This window comes from Oncorhynchus mykiss, chromosome 21 (genome assembly GCF_057628025.1).
Source record: "Oncorhynchus mykiss isolate SJ-2025 chromosome 21, ASM5762802v1, whole genome shotgun sequence".
Lineage (NCBI taxonomy): Eukaryota > Metazoa > Chordata > Actinopteri > Salmoniformes > Salmonidae > Oncorhynchus > Oncorhynchus mykiss.
In genome coordinates, this window is record NC_143042.1 from 35,490,886 (window position 1) to 35,510,042 (window position 19,157).

Genomic DNA, 19,157 nt, shown 5'->3' on the forward strand with positions numbered 1-19,157 from the left:
ATGGAGCACAACAAACTGACAACTGTCGTCCCTGGGTGGGCTCGTACCACCAACCTTTAGATTAACAGTCTAACGCGCTAACCAATTGCGCCACAGAGACTTGTGGTGTATATGACCCTGACGCTTGATCGATGGCCATTTGTGCTCTCATCCAACTGAACATGGAGTTTACGAAACAACAACACTTTGTTCCAATTGTTGTGTTAACGTGCATCAAAAGTGCAGCAACATTTTCAAGGAAGTAGACCTATAGTTTTCTAATGTTTGTTAGCTTTTTGAATGGCCTTAAAAGGGCAAAAATGTAGCGCAATGTTCGTCAGCGCAACATTATATTAAAAGGCATCTGGCAGGAGTAAATTCAGCCGCAATCACAAATATATTCTGATAAATATATATTTTAAACAACTGCATTTTCACAAATGTAATATATAATCGCCAAGCCCATTCAAAATAATTAGGGGACTGACTCCGGAAGAATGATGAAGTGGCTAGTCACTTTCATGGCGTATTGCCGTACATATACACACAAACACACTGGACCAACATTGTCCTTCTCGCAAGATAAATATAAATGCTAAGGTTTTTCATGCCAGATTGACATCATTTACGTTGTCATACCAGCCAGATTAATAAGAATAAATTATATGTTCCTTGGAGAACACAGAATGATCAAGCTATTGAGTAACAGAAGATCAGAGACCATTGACAACCATTTTACCAGTAGGTATGATAACTTGTCATCTTTCATGTTCAACAACACACCAATCACATGTGACAACAGGAAACACAGCAGGTCAAAAGCAAGCTTACTGTAAGGCCAGGAAGGTCTTCCACATCACTAGAAACAGAAAGACAGCATTCCTGGGTGGGCTCAAATCACCAACTTTTAAATTAACAGTCTAACGCGTCAACCAATTGCACCACAGAGACTTGTGGTTATACTGATCCTCAGCAGGCCAAAGTCTCATGGAAGCTCAAGCCAAGTCAGGAAGGGTCAGTTCACATCTCCACAATCTGAAAAATGTCATCCCTGGGTGGTGATGATGCACCAACCTTTAGATTGACAGTCAAACACGCTAACTGATTGCACTAGAGAGGCTTGTGTTGGCATTGACCGGGGCAAAATAACAGGAATCTCATTACAGGTCCAGGATGTCACATCCACATCATGGAGCACAACAAACTGACAACTGTCGTCCCTGGGTGGGCTCGAACCACCAACCTTTAGATTAACAGTCTAACGCGCTAACCAATTGCGCCACAGAGACTTGTGGTGTATATGACCCTGACGCTTGATCGATGGCCATTTGTGCTCTCATCCGACTGAACATGGAGTTTACGAAACAACAACACTTTGTTCCAATTGTTGTGTTAACGTGCATCAAAAGTGCAGCAACATTTTCAAGGAAGTAGACCTATAGTTTTCTAATGTTTGTTAGCTTTTTGAATGGCCTTAAAAGGGCAAAAATGTAGCGCAATGTTGGCAGGAGTAAATTCAGCCGCAATCACAAATATATTCTGATAAATATATATTTTAAACAACTGCATTTTCACAAATGTAATATATAATCGCCAAATCCATTCAAAATAATTAGGGGACTGACTCCGGAAGAATGATGAAGTGGCTAGTCACTTTCATGGCGTATTGGCGTACATATACACACAAACACACTGGACCAACATTGTCCTTCTCGCAAGATAAATATAAATGCTAAGGTTTTTCATGCCAGATTGACATCATTTACGTTGTCATACCAGCCAGATTAATAAGAATAAATTATATGTTCCTTGGAGAACACAGAATGATCAAGCTATTGAGTAACAGAAGATCAGAGACCATTGACAACCATTTTACCAGTAGGTATGATAACTTGTCATCTTTCATGTTCAACAACACACCAATCACATGTGACAACAGGAAACACAGCAGGTCAAAAGCAAGCTTACTGTAAGGCCAGGAAGGTCTTCCACATCACTAGAAACAGAAAGACAGCATTCCTGGGTGGGCTCAAATCACCAACTTTTAAATTAACAGTCTAACGCGCCAACCAATTGCACCACAGAGACTTGTGGTTATACTGATCCTCAGCAGGCCAAAGTCTCATGGAAGCTCAAGCCAAGTCAGGAAGGGTCAGTTCACATCTCCACAATCTGAAAAATGTCATCCCTGGGTGGTGATGATGCACCAACCTTTAGATTGACAGTCAAACACGCTAACTGATTGCACTAGAGAGGCTTGTGTTGGCATTGACCGGGGCAAAATAACAGGAATCTCATTACAGGTCCAGGATGTCACATCCACATCATGGAGCACAACAAACTGACAACTATCGTCCCTGGGTGGGCTCGAACCACCAACCTTTAGATTAACAGTCTAACGCGCTAACCAATTACGCCACAGAGACTTGTGGTGTATATGACCCTGACGCTTGATCGATGGCCATTTGTGCTCTCATCCGACTGAACATGGAGTTTACGAAACAACAACACTTTGTTCCAATTGTTGTGTTAACGTGCATCAAAAGTGCAGCAACATTTTCAAGGAAGTAGACCTATAGTTTTCTAATGTTTGTTAGCTTTTTGAATGGCCTTAAAAGGGCAAAAATGTAGCGCAATGTTGGCAGGAGTAAATTCAGCCGCAATCACAAATATATTCTGATAAATATATATTTTAAACAACTGCATTTTCACAAATGTAATATATAATCGCCAAATCCATTCAAAATAATTAGGGGACTGACTCCGGAAGAATGATGAAGTGGCTAGTCACTTTCATGGCGTATTGGCGTACATATACACACAAACACACTGGACCAACATTGTCCTTCTCGCAAGATAAATATAAATGCTAAGGTTTTTCATGCCAGATTTACATCATTTACGTTGTCATACCAGCCAGATTAATAAGAATAAATTATATGTTCCTTGGAGAACACAGAATGATCAAGCTATTGAGTAACAGAAGATCAGAGACCATTGACAACCATTTTACCAGTAGGTATGATAACTTGTCATCTTTCATGTTCAACAACACACCAATCACATGTGACAACAGGAAACACAGCAGGTCAAAAGCAAGCTTACTGTAAGGCCAGGAAGGTCTTCCACATCACTAGAAACAGAAAGACAGCATTCCTGGGTGGGCTCAAATCACCAACTTTTAAATTAACAGTCTAACGCGTCAACCAATTGCACCACAGAGACTTGTGGTTATACTGATCCTCAGCAGGCCAAAGTCTCATGGAAGCTCAAGCCAAGTCAGGAAGGGTCAGTTCACATCTCCACAATCTGAAAAATGTCATCCCTGGGTGGTGATGATGCACCAACCTTTAGATTGACAGTCAAACACGCTAACTGATTGCACTAGAGAGGCTTGTGTTGGCATTGACCGGGGCAAAATAACAGGAATCTCATTACAGGTCCAGGATGTCACATCCACATCATGGAGCACAACAAACTGACAACTGTCGTCCCTGGGTGGGCTCGAACCACCAACCTTTAGATTAACAGTCTAACGCGCTAACCAATTGCGCCACAGAGACTTGTTGTGTATATGACCCTGACGCTTGATCGATGGCCATTTGTGCTCTCATCCAACTGAACATGGAGTTTACGAAACAACAACACTTTGTTCCAATTGTTGTGTTAACGTGCATCAAAAGTGCAGCAACATTTTCAAGGAAGTAGACCTATAGTTTTCTAATGTTTGTTAGCTTTTTGAATGGCCTTAAAAGGGCAAAAATGTAGCGCAATGTTCGTCAGCGCAACATTATATTAAAAGGCATCTGGCAGGAGTAAATTCAGCCGCAATCACAAATATATTCTGATAAATATATATTTTAAACAACTGCATTTTCACAAATGTAATATATAATCGCCAAGCCCATTCAAAATAATTAGGGGACTGACTCCGGAAGAATGATGAAGTGGCTAGTCACTTTCATGGCGTATTGGCGTACATATACACACAAACACACTGGACCAACATTGTCCTTCTCGCAAGATAAATATAAATGCTAAGGTTTTTCATGCCAGATTGACATCATTTACGTTGTCATACCAGCCAGATTAATAAGAATAAATTATATGTTCCTTGGAGAACACAGAATGATCAAGCTATTGAGTAACAGAAGATCAGAGACCATTGACAACCATTTTACCAGTAGGTATGATAACTTGTCATCTTTCATGTTCAACAACACACCAATCACATGTGACAACAGGAAACACAGCAGGTCAAAAGCAAGCTTACTGTAAGGCCAGGAAGGTCTTCCACATCACTAGAAACAGAAAGACAGCATTCCTGGGTGGGCTCAAATCACCAACTTTTAAATTAACAGTCTAACGCGCCAACCAATTGCACCACAGAGACTTGTGGTTATACTGATCCTCAGCAGGCCAAAGTCTCATGGAAGCTCAAGCCAAGTCAGGAAGGGTCAGTTCACATCTCCACAATCTGAAAAATGTCATCCCTGGGTGGTGATGATGCACCAACCTTTAGATTGACAGTCAAACACGCTAACTGATTGCACTAGAGAGGCTTGTGTTGGCATTGACCGGGGCAAAATAACAGGAATCTCATTACAGGTCCAGGATGTCACATCCACATCATGGAGCACAACAAACTGACAACTGTCGTCCCTGGGTGGGCTCGAACCACCAACCTTTAGATTAACAGTCTAACGCGCTAACCAATTGCGCCACAGAGACTTGTGGTGTATATGACCCTGACGCTTGATCGATGGCCATTTGTGCTCTCATCCAACTGAACATGGAGTTTACGAAACAACAACACTTTGTTCCAATTGTTGTGTTAACGTGCATCAAAAGTGCAGCAACATTTTCAAGGAAGTAGACCTATAGTTTTCTAATGTTTGTTAGCTTTTTGAATGGCCTTAAAAGGGCAAAAATGTAGCGCAATGTTCGTCAGCGCAACATTATATTAAAAGGCATCTGGCAGGAGTAAATTCAGCCGCAATCACAAATATATTCTGATAAATATATATTTTAAACAACTGCATTTTCACAAATGTAATATATAATCGCCAAGCCCATTCAAAATAATTAGGGGACTGACTCCGGAAGAATGATGAAGTGGCTAGTCACTTTCATGGCGTATTGGCGTACATATACACACAAACACACTGGACCAACATTGTCCTTCTCGCAAGATAAATATAAATGCTAAGGTTTTTCATGCCAGATTTACATAATTTACGTTGTCATACCAGCCAGATTAATAAGAATAAATTATATGTTCCTTGGAGAACACAGAATGATCAAGCTATTGAGTAACAGAAGATCAGAGACCATTGACAACCATTTTACCAGTAGGTATGATAACTTGTCATCTTTCATGTTCAACAACACACCAATCACATGTGACAACAGGAAACACAGCAGGTCAAAAGCAAGCTTACTGTAAGGCCAGGAAGGTCTTCCACATCACTAGAAACAGAAAGACAGCATTCCTGGGTGGGCTCAAATCACCAACTTTTAAATTAACAGTCTAACGCGTCAACCAATTGCACCACAGAGACTTGTGGTTATACTGATCCTCAGCAGGCCAAAGTCTCATGGAAGCTCAAGCCAAGTCAGGAAGGGTCAGTTCACATCTCCACAATCTGAAAAATGTCATCCCTGGGTGGTGATGATGCACCAACCTTTAGATTGACAGTCAAACACGCTAACTGATTGCACTAGAGAGGCTTGTGTTGGCATTGACCGGGGCAAAATAACAGGAATCTCATTACAGGTCCAGGATGTCACATCCACATCATGGAGCACAACAAACTGACAACTGTCGTCCCTGGGTGGGCTCGAACCACCAACCTTTAGATTAACAGTCTAACGCGCTAACCAATTGCGCCACAGAGACTTGTGGTGTATATGACCCTGACGCTTGATCGATGGCCATTTGTGCTCTCATCCGACTGAACATGGAGTTTACGAAACAACAACACTTTGTTCCAATTGTTGTGTTAACGTGCATCAAAAGTGCAGCAACATTTTCAAGGAAGTAGACCTATAGTTTTCTAATGTTTGTTAGCTTTTTGAATGGCCTTAAAAGGGCAAAAATGTAGCGCAATGTTCGTCAGCGCAACATTATATTAAAAGGCATCTGGCAGGAGTAAATTCAGCCGCAATCACAAATATATTCTGATAAATATATATTTTAAACAACTGCATTTTCACAAATGTAATATATAATCGCCAAATCCATTCAAAATAATTAGGGGACTGACTCCGGAAGAATGATGAAGTGGCTAGTCACTTTCATGGCGTATTGGCGTACATATACACACAAACACACTGGACCAACATTGTCCTTCTCGCAAGATAAATATAAATGCTAAGGTTTTTCATGCCAGATTGACATAATTTACGTTGTCATACCAGCCAGATTAATAAGAATAAATTATATGTTCCTTGGAGAACACAGAATGATCAAGCTATTGAGTAACAGAAGATCAGAGACCATTGACAACCATTTTACCAGTAGGTATGATAACTTGTCATCTTTCATGTTCAACAACACACCAATCACATGTGACAACAGGAAACACAGCAGGTCAAAAGCAAGCTTACTGTAAGGCCAGGAAGGTCTTCCACATCACTAGAAACAGAAAGACAGCATTCCTGGGTGGGCTCAAATCACCAACTTTTAAATTAACAGTCTAACGCGCCAACCAATTGCACCACAGAGACTTGTGGTTATACTGATCCTCAGCAGGCCAAAGTCTCATGGAAGCTCAAGCCAAGTCAGGAAGGGTCAGTTCACATCTCCACAATCTGAAAAATGTCATCCCTGGGTGGTGATGATGCACCAACCTTTAGATTGACAGTCAAACACGCTAACTGATTGCACTAGAGAGGCTTGTGTTGGCATTGACCGGGGCAAAATAACAGGAATCTCATTACAGGTCCAGGATGTCACATCCACATCATGGAGCACAACAAACTGACAACTGTCGTCCCTGGGTGGGCTCGAACCACCAACCTTTAGATTAACATCCTAACGCACTAACCAATTGCGCCACAGAGACTTGTGGTGTATATGACCCTGACGCTTGATCGATGGCCATTTGTGCTCTCATCCGACTGAACATGGAGTTTACGAAACAACAACACTTTGTTCCAATGGTTGTGTTAACGTGCATCAAAAGTGCAGCAACATTTTCAAGGAAGTAGACCTATAGTTTTCTAATGTTTGTTAGCTTTTTGAATGGCCTTATAAGGGCAAAAATGTAGCGCAATGTTCGTCAGCGCAACATTATATTAAAAGGCATCTGGCAGGAGTAATTGCAGCCGCAATCACAAATATATTCTGATAAATATATATTTTAAACAACTGCATTTTCACAAATGTAATATATAATCGCCAAGCCCATTCAAAAATAATTAGGGGACTGACTCCGGAAGAATGATGAAGTGGCTAGTCACTTTCATGGCGTATTGGCGTACATATACACACAAACACACGGGACCAACATTGTCCTTCTCGCAAGATAAATATAAATGCTAAGGTTTTTCATGCCAGATTGACATAATTTACGTTGTCATACCAGCCAGATTAATAAGAATAAATTATTTGTTCCTTGGAGAACACAGAATGATCAAGCTATTGAGTAACAGAAGATCAGAGACCATTGACAGCCATTTTACCAGTAGGTATCGTAACTTGTCATCTTTCATGTTCAACAACACACCAATCACATGTGACAACAGGAAACACAGCAGGTCAAAAGCAAGCTTACTGTAAGGCCAGGAAGGTCTTCCACATCACTAGAAACAGAAAGACAGCATTCCTGGGTGGGCTCAAATCACCAACTTTTAAATTAACAGTCTAACGCGTCAACCAATTGCACCACAGAGACTTGTGGTTATACTGATCCTCAGCAGGCCAAAGTCTCATGGAAGCTCAAGCCAAGTCAGGAAGGGTCAGTTCACATCTCCACAATCTGAAAAATGTCATCCCTGGATGGTGATGATGCACCAACCTTTAGATTGACAGTCAAACACGCTAACTGATTGCACTAGAGAGGCTTGTGTTGGCATTGACCGGGGCAAAATAACAGGAATCTCATTACAGGTCCAGGATGTCACATCCACATCATGGAGCACAACAAACTGACAACTGTCGTCCCTGGGTGGGCTCGAACCACCAACCTTTAGATTAACAGTCTAACGCGCTAACCAATTGCGCCACAGAGACTTGTGGTGTATATGACCCTGACGCTTGATCGATGGCCATTTGTGCTCTCATCCGACTGAACATGGAGTTTACGAAACAACAACACTTTGTTCCAATTGTTGTGTTAACGTGCATCAAAAGTGCAGCAACATTTTCAAGGAAGTAGACCTATAGTTTTCTAATGTTTGTTAGCTTTTTGAATGGCCTTAAAAGGGCAAAAATGTAGCGCAATGTTGGCAGGAGTAAATTCAGCCGCAATCACAAATATATTCTGATAAATATATATTTTAAACAACTGCATTTTCACAAATGTAATATATAATCGCCAAATCCATTCAAAATAATTAGGGGACTGACTCCGGAAGAATGATGAAGTGGCTAGTCACTTTCATGGCGTATTGGCGTACATATACACACAAACACACTGGACCAACATTGTCCTTCTCGCAAGATAAATATAAATGCTAAGGTTTTTCATGCCAGATTGACATCATTTACGTTGTCATACCAGCCAGATTAATAAGAATAAATTATATGTTCCTTGGAGAACACAGAATGATCAAGCTATTGAGTAACAGAAGATCAGAGACCATTGACAACCATTTTACCAGTAGGTATGATAACTTGTCATCTTTCATGTTCAACAACACACCAATCACATGTGACAACAGGAAACACAGCAGGTCAAAAGCAAGCTTACTGTAAGGCCAGGAAGGTCTTCCACATCACTAGAAACAGAAAGACAGCATTCCTGGGTGGGCTCAAATCACCAACTTTTAAATTAACAGTCTAACGCGCCAACCAATTGCACCACAGAGACTTGTGGTTATACTGATCCTCAGCAGGCCAAAGTCTCATGGAAGCTCAAGCCAAGTCAGGAAGGGTCAGTTCACATCTCCACAATCTGAAAAATGTCATCCCTGGGTGGTGATGATGCACCAACCTTTAGATTGACAGTCAAACACGCTAACTGATTGCACTAGAGAGGCTTGTGTTGGCATTGACCGGGGCAAAATAACAGGAATCTCATTACAGGTCCAGGATGTCACATCCACATCATGGAGCACAACAAACTGACAACTATCGTCCCTGGGTGGGCTCGAACCACCAACCTTTAGATTAACAGTCTAACGCGCTAACCAATTACGCCACAGAGACTTGTGGTGTATATGACCCTGACGCTTGATCGATGGCCATTTGTGCTCTCATCCGACTGAACATGGAGTTTACGAAACAACAACACTTTGTTCCAATTGTTGTGTTAACGTGCATCAAAAGTGCAGCAACATTTTCAAGGAAGTAGACCTATAGTTTTCTAATGTTTGTTAGCTTTTTGAATGGCCTTAAAAGGGCAAAAATGTAGCGCAATGTTGGCAGGAGTAAATTCAGCCGCAATCACAAATATATTCTGATAAATATATATTTTAAACAACTGCATTTTCACAAATGTAATATATAATCGCCAAATCCATTCAAAATAATTAGGGGACTGACTCCGGAAGAATGATGAAGTGGCTAGTCACTTTCATGGCGTATTGGCGTACATATACACACAAACACACTGGACCAACATTGTCCTTCTCGCAAGATAAATATAAATGCTAAGGTTTTTCATGCCAGATTTACATCATTTACGTTGTCATACCAGCCAGATTAATAAGAATAAATTATATGTTCCTTGGAGAACACAGAATGATCAAGCTATTGAGTAACAGAAGATCAGAGACCATTGACAACCATTTTACCAGTAGGTATGATAACTTGTCATCTTTCATGTTCAACAACACACCAATCACATGTGACAACAGGAAACACAGCAGGTCAAAAGCAAGCTTACTGTAAGGCCAGGAAGGTCTTCCACATCACTAGAAACAGAAAGACAGCATTCCTGGGTGGGCTCAAATCACCAACTTTTAAATTAACAGTCTAACGCGTCAACCAATTGCACCACAGAGACTTGTGGTTATACTGATCCTCAGCAGGCCAAAGTCTCATGGAAGCTCAAGCCAAGTCAGGAAGGGTCAGTTCACATCTCCACAATCTGAAAAATGTCATCCCTGGGTGGTGATGATGCACCAACCTTTAGATTGACAGTCAAACACGCTAACTGATTGCACTAGAGAGGCTTGTGTTGGCATTGACCGGGGCAAAATAACAGGAATCTCATTACAGGTCCAGGATGTCACATCCACATCATGGAGCACAACAAACTGACAACTGTCGTCCCTGGGTGGGCTCAAACCACCAACCTTTAGATTAACAGTCTAACGCGCTAACCAATTGCGCCACAGAGACTTGTGGTGTATATGACCCTGACGCTTGATCGATGGCCATTTGTGCTCTCATCCAACTGAACATGGAGTTTACGAAACAACAACACTTTGTTCCAATTGTTGTGTTAACGTGCATCAAAAGTGCAGCAACATTTTCAAGGAAGTAGACCTATAGTTTTCTAATGTTTGTTAGCTTTTTGAATGGCCTTAAAAGGGCAAAAATGTAGCGCAATGTTCGTCAGCGCAACATTATATTAAAAGGCATCTGGCAGGAGTAAATTCAGCCGCAATCACAAATATATTCTGATAAATATATATTTTAAACAACTGCATTTTCACAAATGTAATATATAATCGCCAAGCCCATTCAAAATAATTAGGGGACTGACTCCGGAAGAATGATGAAGTGGCTAGTCACTTTCATGGCGTATTGGCGTACATATACACACAAACACACTGGACCAACATTGTCCTTCTCGCAAGATAAATATAAATGCTAAGGTTTTTCATGCCAGATTGACATCATTTACGTTGTCATACCAGCCAGATTAATAAGAATAAATTATATGTTCCTTGGAGAACACAGAATGATCAAGCTATTGAGTAACAGAAGATCAGAGACCATTGACAACCATTTTACCAGTAGGTATGATAACTTGTCATCTTTCATGTTCAACAACACACCAATCACATGTGACAACAGGAAACACAGCAGGTCAAAAGCAAGCTTACTGTAAGGCCAGGAAGGTCTTCCACATCACTAGAAACAGAAAGACAGCATTCCTGGGTGGGCTCAAATCACCAACTTTTAAATTAACAGTCTAACGCGCCAACCAATTGCACCACAGAGACTTGTGGTTATACTGATCCTCAGCAGGCCAAAGTCTCATGGAAGCTCAAGCCAAGTCAGGAAGGGTCAGTTCACATCTCCACAATCTGAAAAATGTCATCCCTGGGTGGTGATGATGCACCAACCTTTAGATTGACAGTCAAACACGCTAACTGATTGCACTAGAGAGGCTTGTGTTGGCATTGACCGGGGCAAAATAACAGGAATCTCATTACAGGTCCAGGATGTCACATCCACATCATGGAGCACAACAAACTGACAACTGTCGTCCCTGGGTGGGCTCGAACCACCAACCTTTAGATTAACAGTCTAACGCGCTAACCAATTGCGCCACAGAGACTTGTGGTGTATATGACCCTGACGCTTGATCGATGGCCATTTGTGCTCTCATCCAACTGAACATGGAGTTTACGAAACAACAACACTTTGTTCCAATTGTTGTGTTAACGTGCATCAAAAGTGCAGCAACATTTTCAAGGAAGTAGACCTATAGTTTTCTAATGTTTGTTAGCTTTTTGAATGGCCTTAAAAGGGCAAAAATGTAGCGCAATGTTCGTCAGCGCAACATTATATTAAAAGGCATCTGGCAGGAGTAAATTCAGCCGCAATCACAAATATATTCTGATAAATATATATTTTAAACAACTGCATTTTCACAAATGTAATATATAATCGCCAAGCCCATTCAAAATAATTAGGGGACTGACTCCGGAAGAATGATGAAGTGGCTAGTCACTTTCATGGCGTATTGGCGTACATATACACACAAACACACTGGACCAACATTGTCCTTCTCGCAAGATAAATATAAATGCTAAGGTTTTTCATGCCAGATTTACATAATTTACGTTGTCATACCAGCCAGATTAATAAGAATAAATTATATGTTCCTTGGAGAACACAGAATGATCAAGCTATTGAGTAACAGAAGATCAGAGACCATTGACAACCATTTTACCAGTAGGTATGATAACTTGTCATCTTTCATGTTCAACAACACACCAATCACATGTGACAACAGGAAACACAGCAGGTCAAAAGCAAGCTTACTGTAAGGCCAGGAAGGTCTTCCACATCACTAGAAACAGAAAGACAGCATTCCTGGGTGGGCTCAAATCACCAACTTTTAAATTAACAGTCTAACGCGCCAACCAATTGCACCACAGAGACTTGTGGTTATACTGATCCTCAGCAGGCCAAAGTCTCATGGAAGCTCAAGCCAAGTCAGGAAGGGTCAGTTCACATCTCCACAATCTGAAAAACGTCATCCCTGGGTGGTGATGATGCACCAACCTTTAGATTGACAGTCAAACACGCTAACTGATTGCACTAGAGAGGCTTGTGTTGGCATTGACCGGGGCAAAATAACAGGAATCTCATTACAGGTCCAGGATGTCACATCCACATCATGGAGCACAACAAACTGACAACTATCGTCCCTGGGTGGGCTCGAACCACCAACCTTTAGATTAACAGTCTAACGCGCTAACCAATTACGCCACAGAGACTTGTGGTGTATATGACCCTGACGCTTGATCGATGGCCATTTGTGCTCTCATCCGACTGAACATGGAGTTTACGAAACAACAACACTTTGTTCCAATTGTTGTGTTAACGTGCATCAAAAGTGCAGCAACATTTTCAAGGAAGTAGACCTATAGTTTTCTAATGTTTGTTAGCTTTTTGAATGGCCTTAAAAGGGCAAAAATGTAGCGCAATGTTGGCAGGAGTAAATTCAGCCGCAATCACAAATATATTCTGATAAATATATATTTTAAACAACTGCATTTTCACAAATGTAATATATAATCGCCAAATCCATTCAAAATAATTAGGGGACTGACTCCGGAAGAATGATGAAGTGGCTAGTCACTTTCATGGCGTATTGGCGTACATATACACACAAACACACTGGACCAACATTGTCCTTCTCGCAAGATAAATATAAATGCTAAGGTTTTTCATGCCAGATTTACATCATTTACGTTGTCATACCAGCCAGATTAATAAGAATAAATTATATGTTCCTTGGAGAACACAGAATGATCAAGCTATTGAGTAACAGAAGATCAGAGACCATTGACAACCATTTTACCAGTAGGTATGATAACTTGTCATCTTTCATGTTCAACAACACACCAATCACATGTGACAACAGGAAACACAGCAGGTCAAAAGCAAGCTTACTGTAAGGCCAGGAAGGTCTTCCACATCACTAGAAACAGAAAGACAGCATTCCTGGGTGGGCTCAAATCACCAACTTTTAAATTAACAGTCTAACGCGTCAACCAATTGCACCACAGAGACTTGTGGTTATACTGATCCTCAGCAGGCCAAAGTCTCATGGAAGCTCAAGCCAAGTCAGGAAGGGTCAGTTCACATCTCCACAATCTGAAAAATGTCATCCCTGGGTGGTGATGATGCACCAACCTTTAGATTGACAGTCAAACACGCTAACTGATTGCACTAGAGAGGCTTGTGTTGGCATTGACCGGGGCAAAATAACAGGAATCTCATTACAGGTCCAGGATGTCACATCCACATCATGGAGCACAACAAACTGACAACTGTCGTCCCTGGGTGGGCTCAAACCACCAACCTTTAGATTAACAGTCTAACGCGCTAACCAATTGCGCCACAGAGACTTGTGGTGTATATGACCCTGACGCTTGATCGATGGCCATTTGTGCTCTCATCCAACTGAACATGGAGTTTACGAAACAACAACACTTTGTTCCAATTGTTGTGTTAACGTGCATCAAAAGTGCAGCAACATTTTCAAGGAAGTAGACCTATAGTTTTCTAATGTTTGTTAGCTTTTTGAATGGCCTTAAAAGGGCAAAAATGTAGCGCAATGTTCGTCAGCGCAACATTATATTAAAAGGCATCTGGCAGGAGTAAATTCAGCCGCAATCACAAATATATTCTGATAAATATATATTTTAAACAACTGCATTTTCACAAATGTAATATATAATCGCCAAGCCCATTCAAAATAATTAGGGGACTGACTCCGGAAGAATGATGAAGTGGCTAGTCACTTTCATGGCGTATTGGCGTACATATACACACAAACACACTGGACCAACATTGTCCTTCTCGCAAGATAAATATAAATGCTAAGGTTTTTCATGCCAGATTGACATCATTTACGTTGTCATACCAGCCAGATTAATAAGAATAAATTATATGTTCCTTGGAGAACACAGAATGATCAAGCTATTGAGTAACAGAAGATCAGAGACCATTGACAACCATTTTACCAGTAGGTATGATAACTTGTCATCTTTCATGTTCAACAACACACCAATCACATGTGACAACAGGAAACACAGCAGGTCAAAAGCAAGCTTACTGTAAGGCCAGGAAGGTCTTCCACATCACTAGAAACAGAAAGACAGCATTCCTGGGTGGGCTCAAATCACCAACTTTTAAATTAACAGTCTAACGCGCCAACCAATTGCACCACAGAGACTTGTGGTTATACTGATCCTCAGCAGGCCAAAGTCTCATGGAAGCTCAAGCCAAGTCAGGAAGGGTCAGTTCACATCTCCACAATCTGAAAAATGTCATCCCTGGGTGGTGATGATGCACCAACCTTTAGATTGACAGTCAAACACGCTAACTGATTGCACTAGAGAGGCTTGTGTTGGCATTGACCGGGGCAAAATAACAGGAATCTCATTACAGGTCCAGGATGTCACATCCACATCATGGAGCACAACAAACTGACAACTGTCGTCCCTGGGTGGGCTCGAACCACCAACCTTTAGATTAACAGTCTAACGCGCTAACCAATTGCGCCACAGAGACTTGTGGTGTATATGACCCTGACGCTTGATCGATGGCCATTTGTGCTCTCATCCAACTGAACATGGAGTTTACGAAACAACAACACTTTGTTCCAATTGTTGTGTTAACGTGCATCAAAAGTGCAGCAACATTTTCAAGGAAGTAGACCTATAGTTTTCTAATGTTTGTTAGCTTTTTGAATGGCCTTAAAAGGGCAAAAATGTAGCGCAATGTTCGTCAGCGCAACATTATATTAAAAGGCATCTGGCAGGAGTAAATTCAGCCGCAATCACAAATATATTCTGATAAATATATATTTTAAACAACTGCATTTTCACAAATGTAATATATAATCGCCAAGCCCATTCAAAATAATTAGGGGACTGACTCCGGAAGAATGATGAAGTGGCTAGTCACTTTCATGGCGTATTGGCGTACATATACACACAAACACACTGGACCAACATTGTCCTTCTCGCAAGATAAATATAAATGCTAAGGTTTTTCATGCCAGATTTACATAATTTACGTTGTCATACCAGCCAGATTAATAAGAATAAATTATATGTTCCTTGGAGAACACAGAATGATCAAGCTATTGAGTAACAGAAGATCAGAGACCATTGACAACCATTTTACCAGTAGGTATGATAACTTGTCATCTTTCATGTTCAACAACACACCAATCACATGTGACAACAGGAAACACAGCAGGTCAAAAGCAAGCTTACTGTAAGGCCAGGAAGGTCTTCCACATCACTAGAAACAGAAAGACAGCATTCCTGGGTGGGCTCAAATCACCAACTTTTAAATTAACAGTCTAACGCGTCAACCAATTGCACCACAGAGACTTGTGGTTATACTGATCCTCAGCAGGCCAAAGTCTCATGGAAGCTCAAGCCAAGTCAGGAAGGGTCAGTTCACATCTCCACAATCTGAAAAATGTCATCCCTGGATGGTGATGATGCACCAACCTTTAGATTGACAGTCAAACACGCTAACTGATTGCACTAGAGAGGCTTGTGTTGGCATTGACCGGGGCAAAATAACAGGAATCTCATTACAGGTCCAGGATGTCACATCCACATCATGGAGCACAACAAACTGACAACTGTCGTCCCTGGGTGGGCTCGAACCACCAACCTTTAGATTAACAGTCTAACGCGCTAACCAATTGCGCCACAGAGACTTGTGGTGTATATGACCCTGACGCTTGATCGATGGCCATTTGTGCTCTCATCCGACTGAACATGGAGTTTACGAAACAACAACACTTTGTTCCAATTGTTGTGTTAACGTGCATCAAAAGTGCAGCAACATTTTCAAGGAAGTAGACCTATAGTTTTCTAATGTTTGTTAGCTTTTTGAATGGCCTTAAAAGGGCAAAAATGTAGCGCAATGTTGGCAGGAGTAAATTCAGCCGCAATCACAAATATATTCTGATAAATATATATTTTAAACAACTGCATTTTCACAAATGTAATATATAATCGCCAAATCCATTCAAAATAATTAGGGGACTGACTCCGGAAGAATGATGAAGTGGCTAGTCACTTTCATGGTGTATTGGCGTACATATACACACAAACACACTGGACCAACATTGTCCTTCTCGCAAGATAAATATAAATGCTAAGGTTTTTCATGCCAGATTGACATCATTTACGTTGTCATACCAGCCAGATTAATAAGAATAAATTATATGTTCCTTGGAGAACACAGAATGATCAAGCTATTGAGTAACAGAAGATCAGAGACCATTGACAACCATTTTACCAGTAGGTATGATAACTTGTCATCTTTCATGTTCAACAACACACCAATCACATGTGACAACAGGAAACACAGCAGGTCAAAAGCAAGCTTACTGTAAGGCCAGGAAGGTCTTCCACATCACTAGAAACAGAAAGACAGCATTCCTGGGTGGGCTCAAATCACCAACTTTTAAATTAACAGTCTAACGCGCCAACCAATTGCACCACAGAGACTTGTGGTTATACTGATCCTCAGCAGGCCAAAGTCTCATGGAAGCTCAAGCCAAGTCAGGAAGGGTCAGTTCACATCTCCACAATCTGAAAAATGTCATCCCTGGGTGGTGATGATGCACCAACCTTTAGATTGACAGTCAAACACGCTAACTGATTGCACTAGAGAGGCTTGTGTTGGCATTGACCGGGGCAAAATAACAGGAATCTCATTACAGGTCCAGGATGTCACATCCACATCATAGAGCACAACAAACTGACAACTATCGTCCCTGGGTGGGCTCGAACCACCAACCTTTAGATTAACAGTCTAACGCGCTAACCAATTACGCCACAGAGACTTGTGGTGTATATGACCCTGACGCTTGATCGATGGCCATTTGTGCTCTCATCCGACTGAACATGGAGTTTACGAAACAACAACACTTTGTTCCAATTGTTGTGTTAACGTGCATCAAAAGTGCAGCAACATTTTCAAGGAAGTAGACCTATAGTTTTCTAATGTTTGTTAGCTTTTTGAATGGCCTTAAAAGGGCAAAAATGTAGCGCAATGTTGGCAGGAGTAAATTCAGCCGCAATCACAAATATATTCTGATAAATATATATTTTAAACAACTGCATTTTCACAAATGTAATATATAATCGCCAAATCCATTCAAAATAATTAGGGGACTGACTCCGGAAGAATGATGAAGTGGCTAGTCACTTTCATGGCGTATTGGCGTACATATACACACAAACACACTGGACCAACATTGTCCTTCTCGCAAGATAAATATAAATGCTAAGGTTTTTCATGCCAGATTTACATCATTTACGTTGTCATACCAGCCAGATTAATAAGAATAAATTATATGTTCCTTGGAGAACACAGAATGATCAAGCTATTGAGTAACAGAAGATCAGAGACCATTGACAACCATTTTACCAGTAGGTATGATAACTTGTCATCTTTCATGTTCAACAACACACCAATCACATGTGACAACAGGAAACACAGCAGGTCAAAAGCAAGCTTACTGTAAGGCCAGGAAGGTCTTCCACATCACTAGAAACAGAAAGACAGCATTCCTGGGTGGGCTCAAATCACCAACTTTTAAATTAACAGTCTAACGCGTCAACCAATTGCACCACAGAGACTTGTGGTTATACTGATCCTCAGCAGGCCAAAGTCTCATGGAAGCTCAAGCCAAGTCAGGAAGGGTCAGTTCACATCTCCACAATCTGAAAAATGTCATCCCTGGATGGTGATGATGCACCAACCTTTAGATTGACAGTCAAACACGCTAACTGATTGCACTAGAGAGGCTTGTGTTGGCATTGACCGGGGCAAAATAACAGGATTCTCATTACAGGTCCAGGATGTCACATCCACATCATGGAGCACAACAAACTGACAACTGTCATCCCTGGGTGGGCTCGAACCACCAACCTTTAGATTAACAGTCTAACGCGCTAACCAATTGCGCCACAGAGACTTGTGGTGTATATGACCCTGACGCTTGATCGATGGCCATTTGTGCTCTCATCCGACTGAACATGGAGTTTACGAAACAACAACACTTTGTTCCAATTGTTGTGTTAACGTGCATCAAAAGTGCAGCAACATTTTCAAGGAAGTAGACCTATAGTTTTCTAATGTTTGTTAGCTTTTTGAATGGCCTTAAAAGGGCAAAAATGTAGCGCAATGTTGGCAGGAGTAAATTCAGCCGCAATCACAAATATATTCTGATAAATATATATTTTAAACAACTGCATTTTCACAAATGTAATATATAATCGCCAAGCCCATTCAAAATAATTAGGGGACTGACTCCGGAAGAATGATGAAGTGGCTAGTCACTTTCATGGCGTATTGGCGTACATATACACACAAACACACTGGACCAACATTGTCCTTCTCGCAAGATAAATATAAATGCTAAGGTTTTTCATGCCAGATTTACATAATTTACGTTGTCATACCAGCCAGATTAATAAGAATAAATTATATGTTCCTTGGAGAACACAGAATGATCAAGCTATTGAGTAACAGAAGATCAGAGACCATTGACAACCATTTT

General features: G+C 41.0%; 8 non-coding genes across 8 annotated transcripts; all 8 read right to left on the reverse strand.

Annotated features, from left to right (window-relative positions):
• Positions 1-1,194: 1,194 nt before the first annotated feature.
• On the reverse strand, positions 1,195-1,268 carry trnan-guu (transfer RNA asparagine (anticodon GUU)). Its single transcript has one exon. It is a non-coding gene; the product is annotated as a tRNA-Asn (tRNA).
• Positions 1,269-3,468: 2,200 nt separating this feature from the next.
• Positions 3,469-3,542, reverse strand: trnan-guu (transfer RNA asparagine (anticodon GUU)). Its single transcript has one exon. It is a non-coding gene; the product is annotated as a tRNA-Asn (tRNA).
• Positions 3,543-4,636: 1,094 nt separating this feature from the next.
• Positions 4,637-4,710, reverse strand: trnan-guu (transfer RNA asparagine (anticodon GUU)). Its single transcript has one exon. It is a non-coding gene; the product is annotated as a tRNA-Asn (tRNA).
• A 1,094-nt stretch (positions 4,711-5,804) lies between these two features.
• On the reverse strand, positions 5,805-5,878 carry trnan-guu (transfer RNA asparagine (anticodon GUU)). The gene has a single exon. It is a non-coding gene; the product is annotated as a tRNA-Asn (tRNA).
• Positions 5,879-8,141: 2,263 nt separating this feature from the next.
• trnan-guu (transfer RNA asparagine (anticodon GUU)) lies at positions 8,142-8,215 on the reverse strand. The gene has a single exon. It is a non-coding gene; the product is annotated as a tRNA-Asn (tRNA).
• A 3,368-nt stretch (positions 8,216-11,583) lies between these two features.
• On the reverse strand, positions 11,584-11,657 carry trnan-guu (transfer RNA asparagine (anticodon GUU)). Its single transcript has one exon. It is a non-coding gene; the product is annotated as a tRNA-Asn (tRNA).
• A 3,399-nt stretch (positions 11,658-15,056) lies between these two features.
• Positions 15,057-15,130, reverse strand: trnan-guu (transfer RNA asparagine (anticodon GUU)). Its single transcript has one exon. It is a non-coding gene; the product is annotated as a tRNA-Asn (tRNA).
• A 1,094-nt stretch (positions 15,131-16,224) lies between these two features.
• On the reverse strand, positions 16,225-16,298 carry trnan-guu (transfer RNA asparagine (anticodon GUU)). Its single transcript has one exon. It is a non-coding gene; the product is annotated as a tRNA-Asn (tRNA).
• Between the last annotated feature and the right edge of the window lie 2,859 nt (positions 16,299-19,157).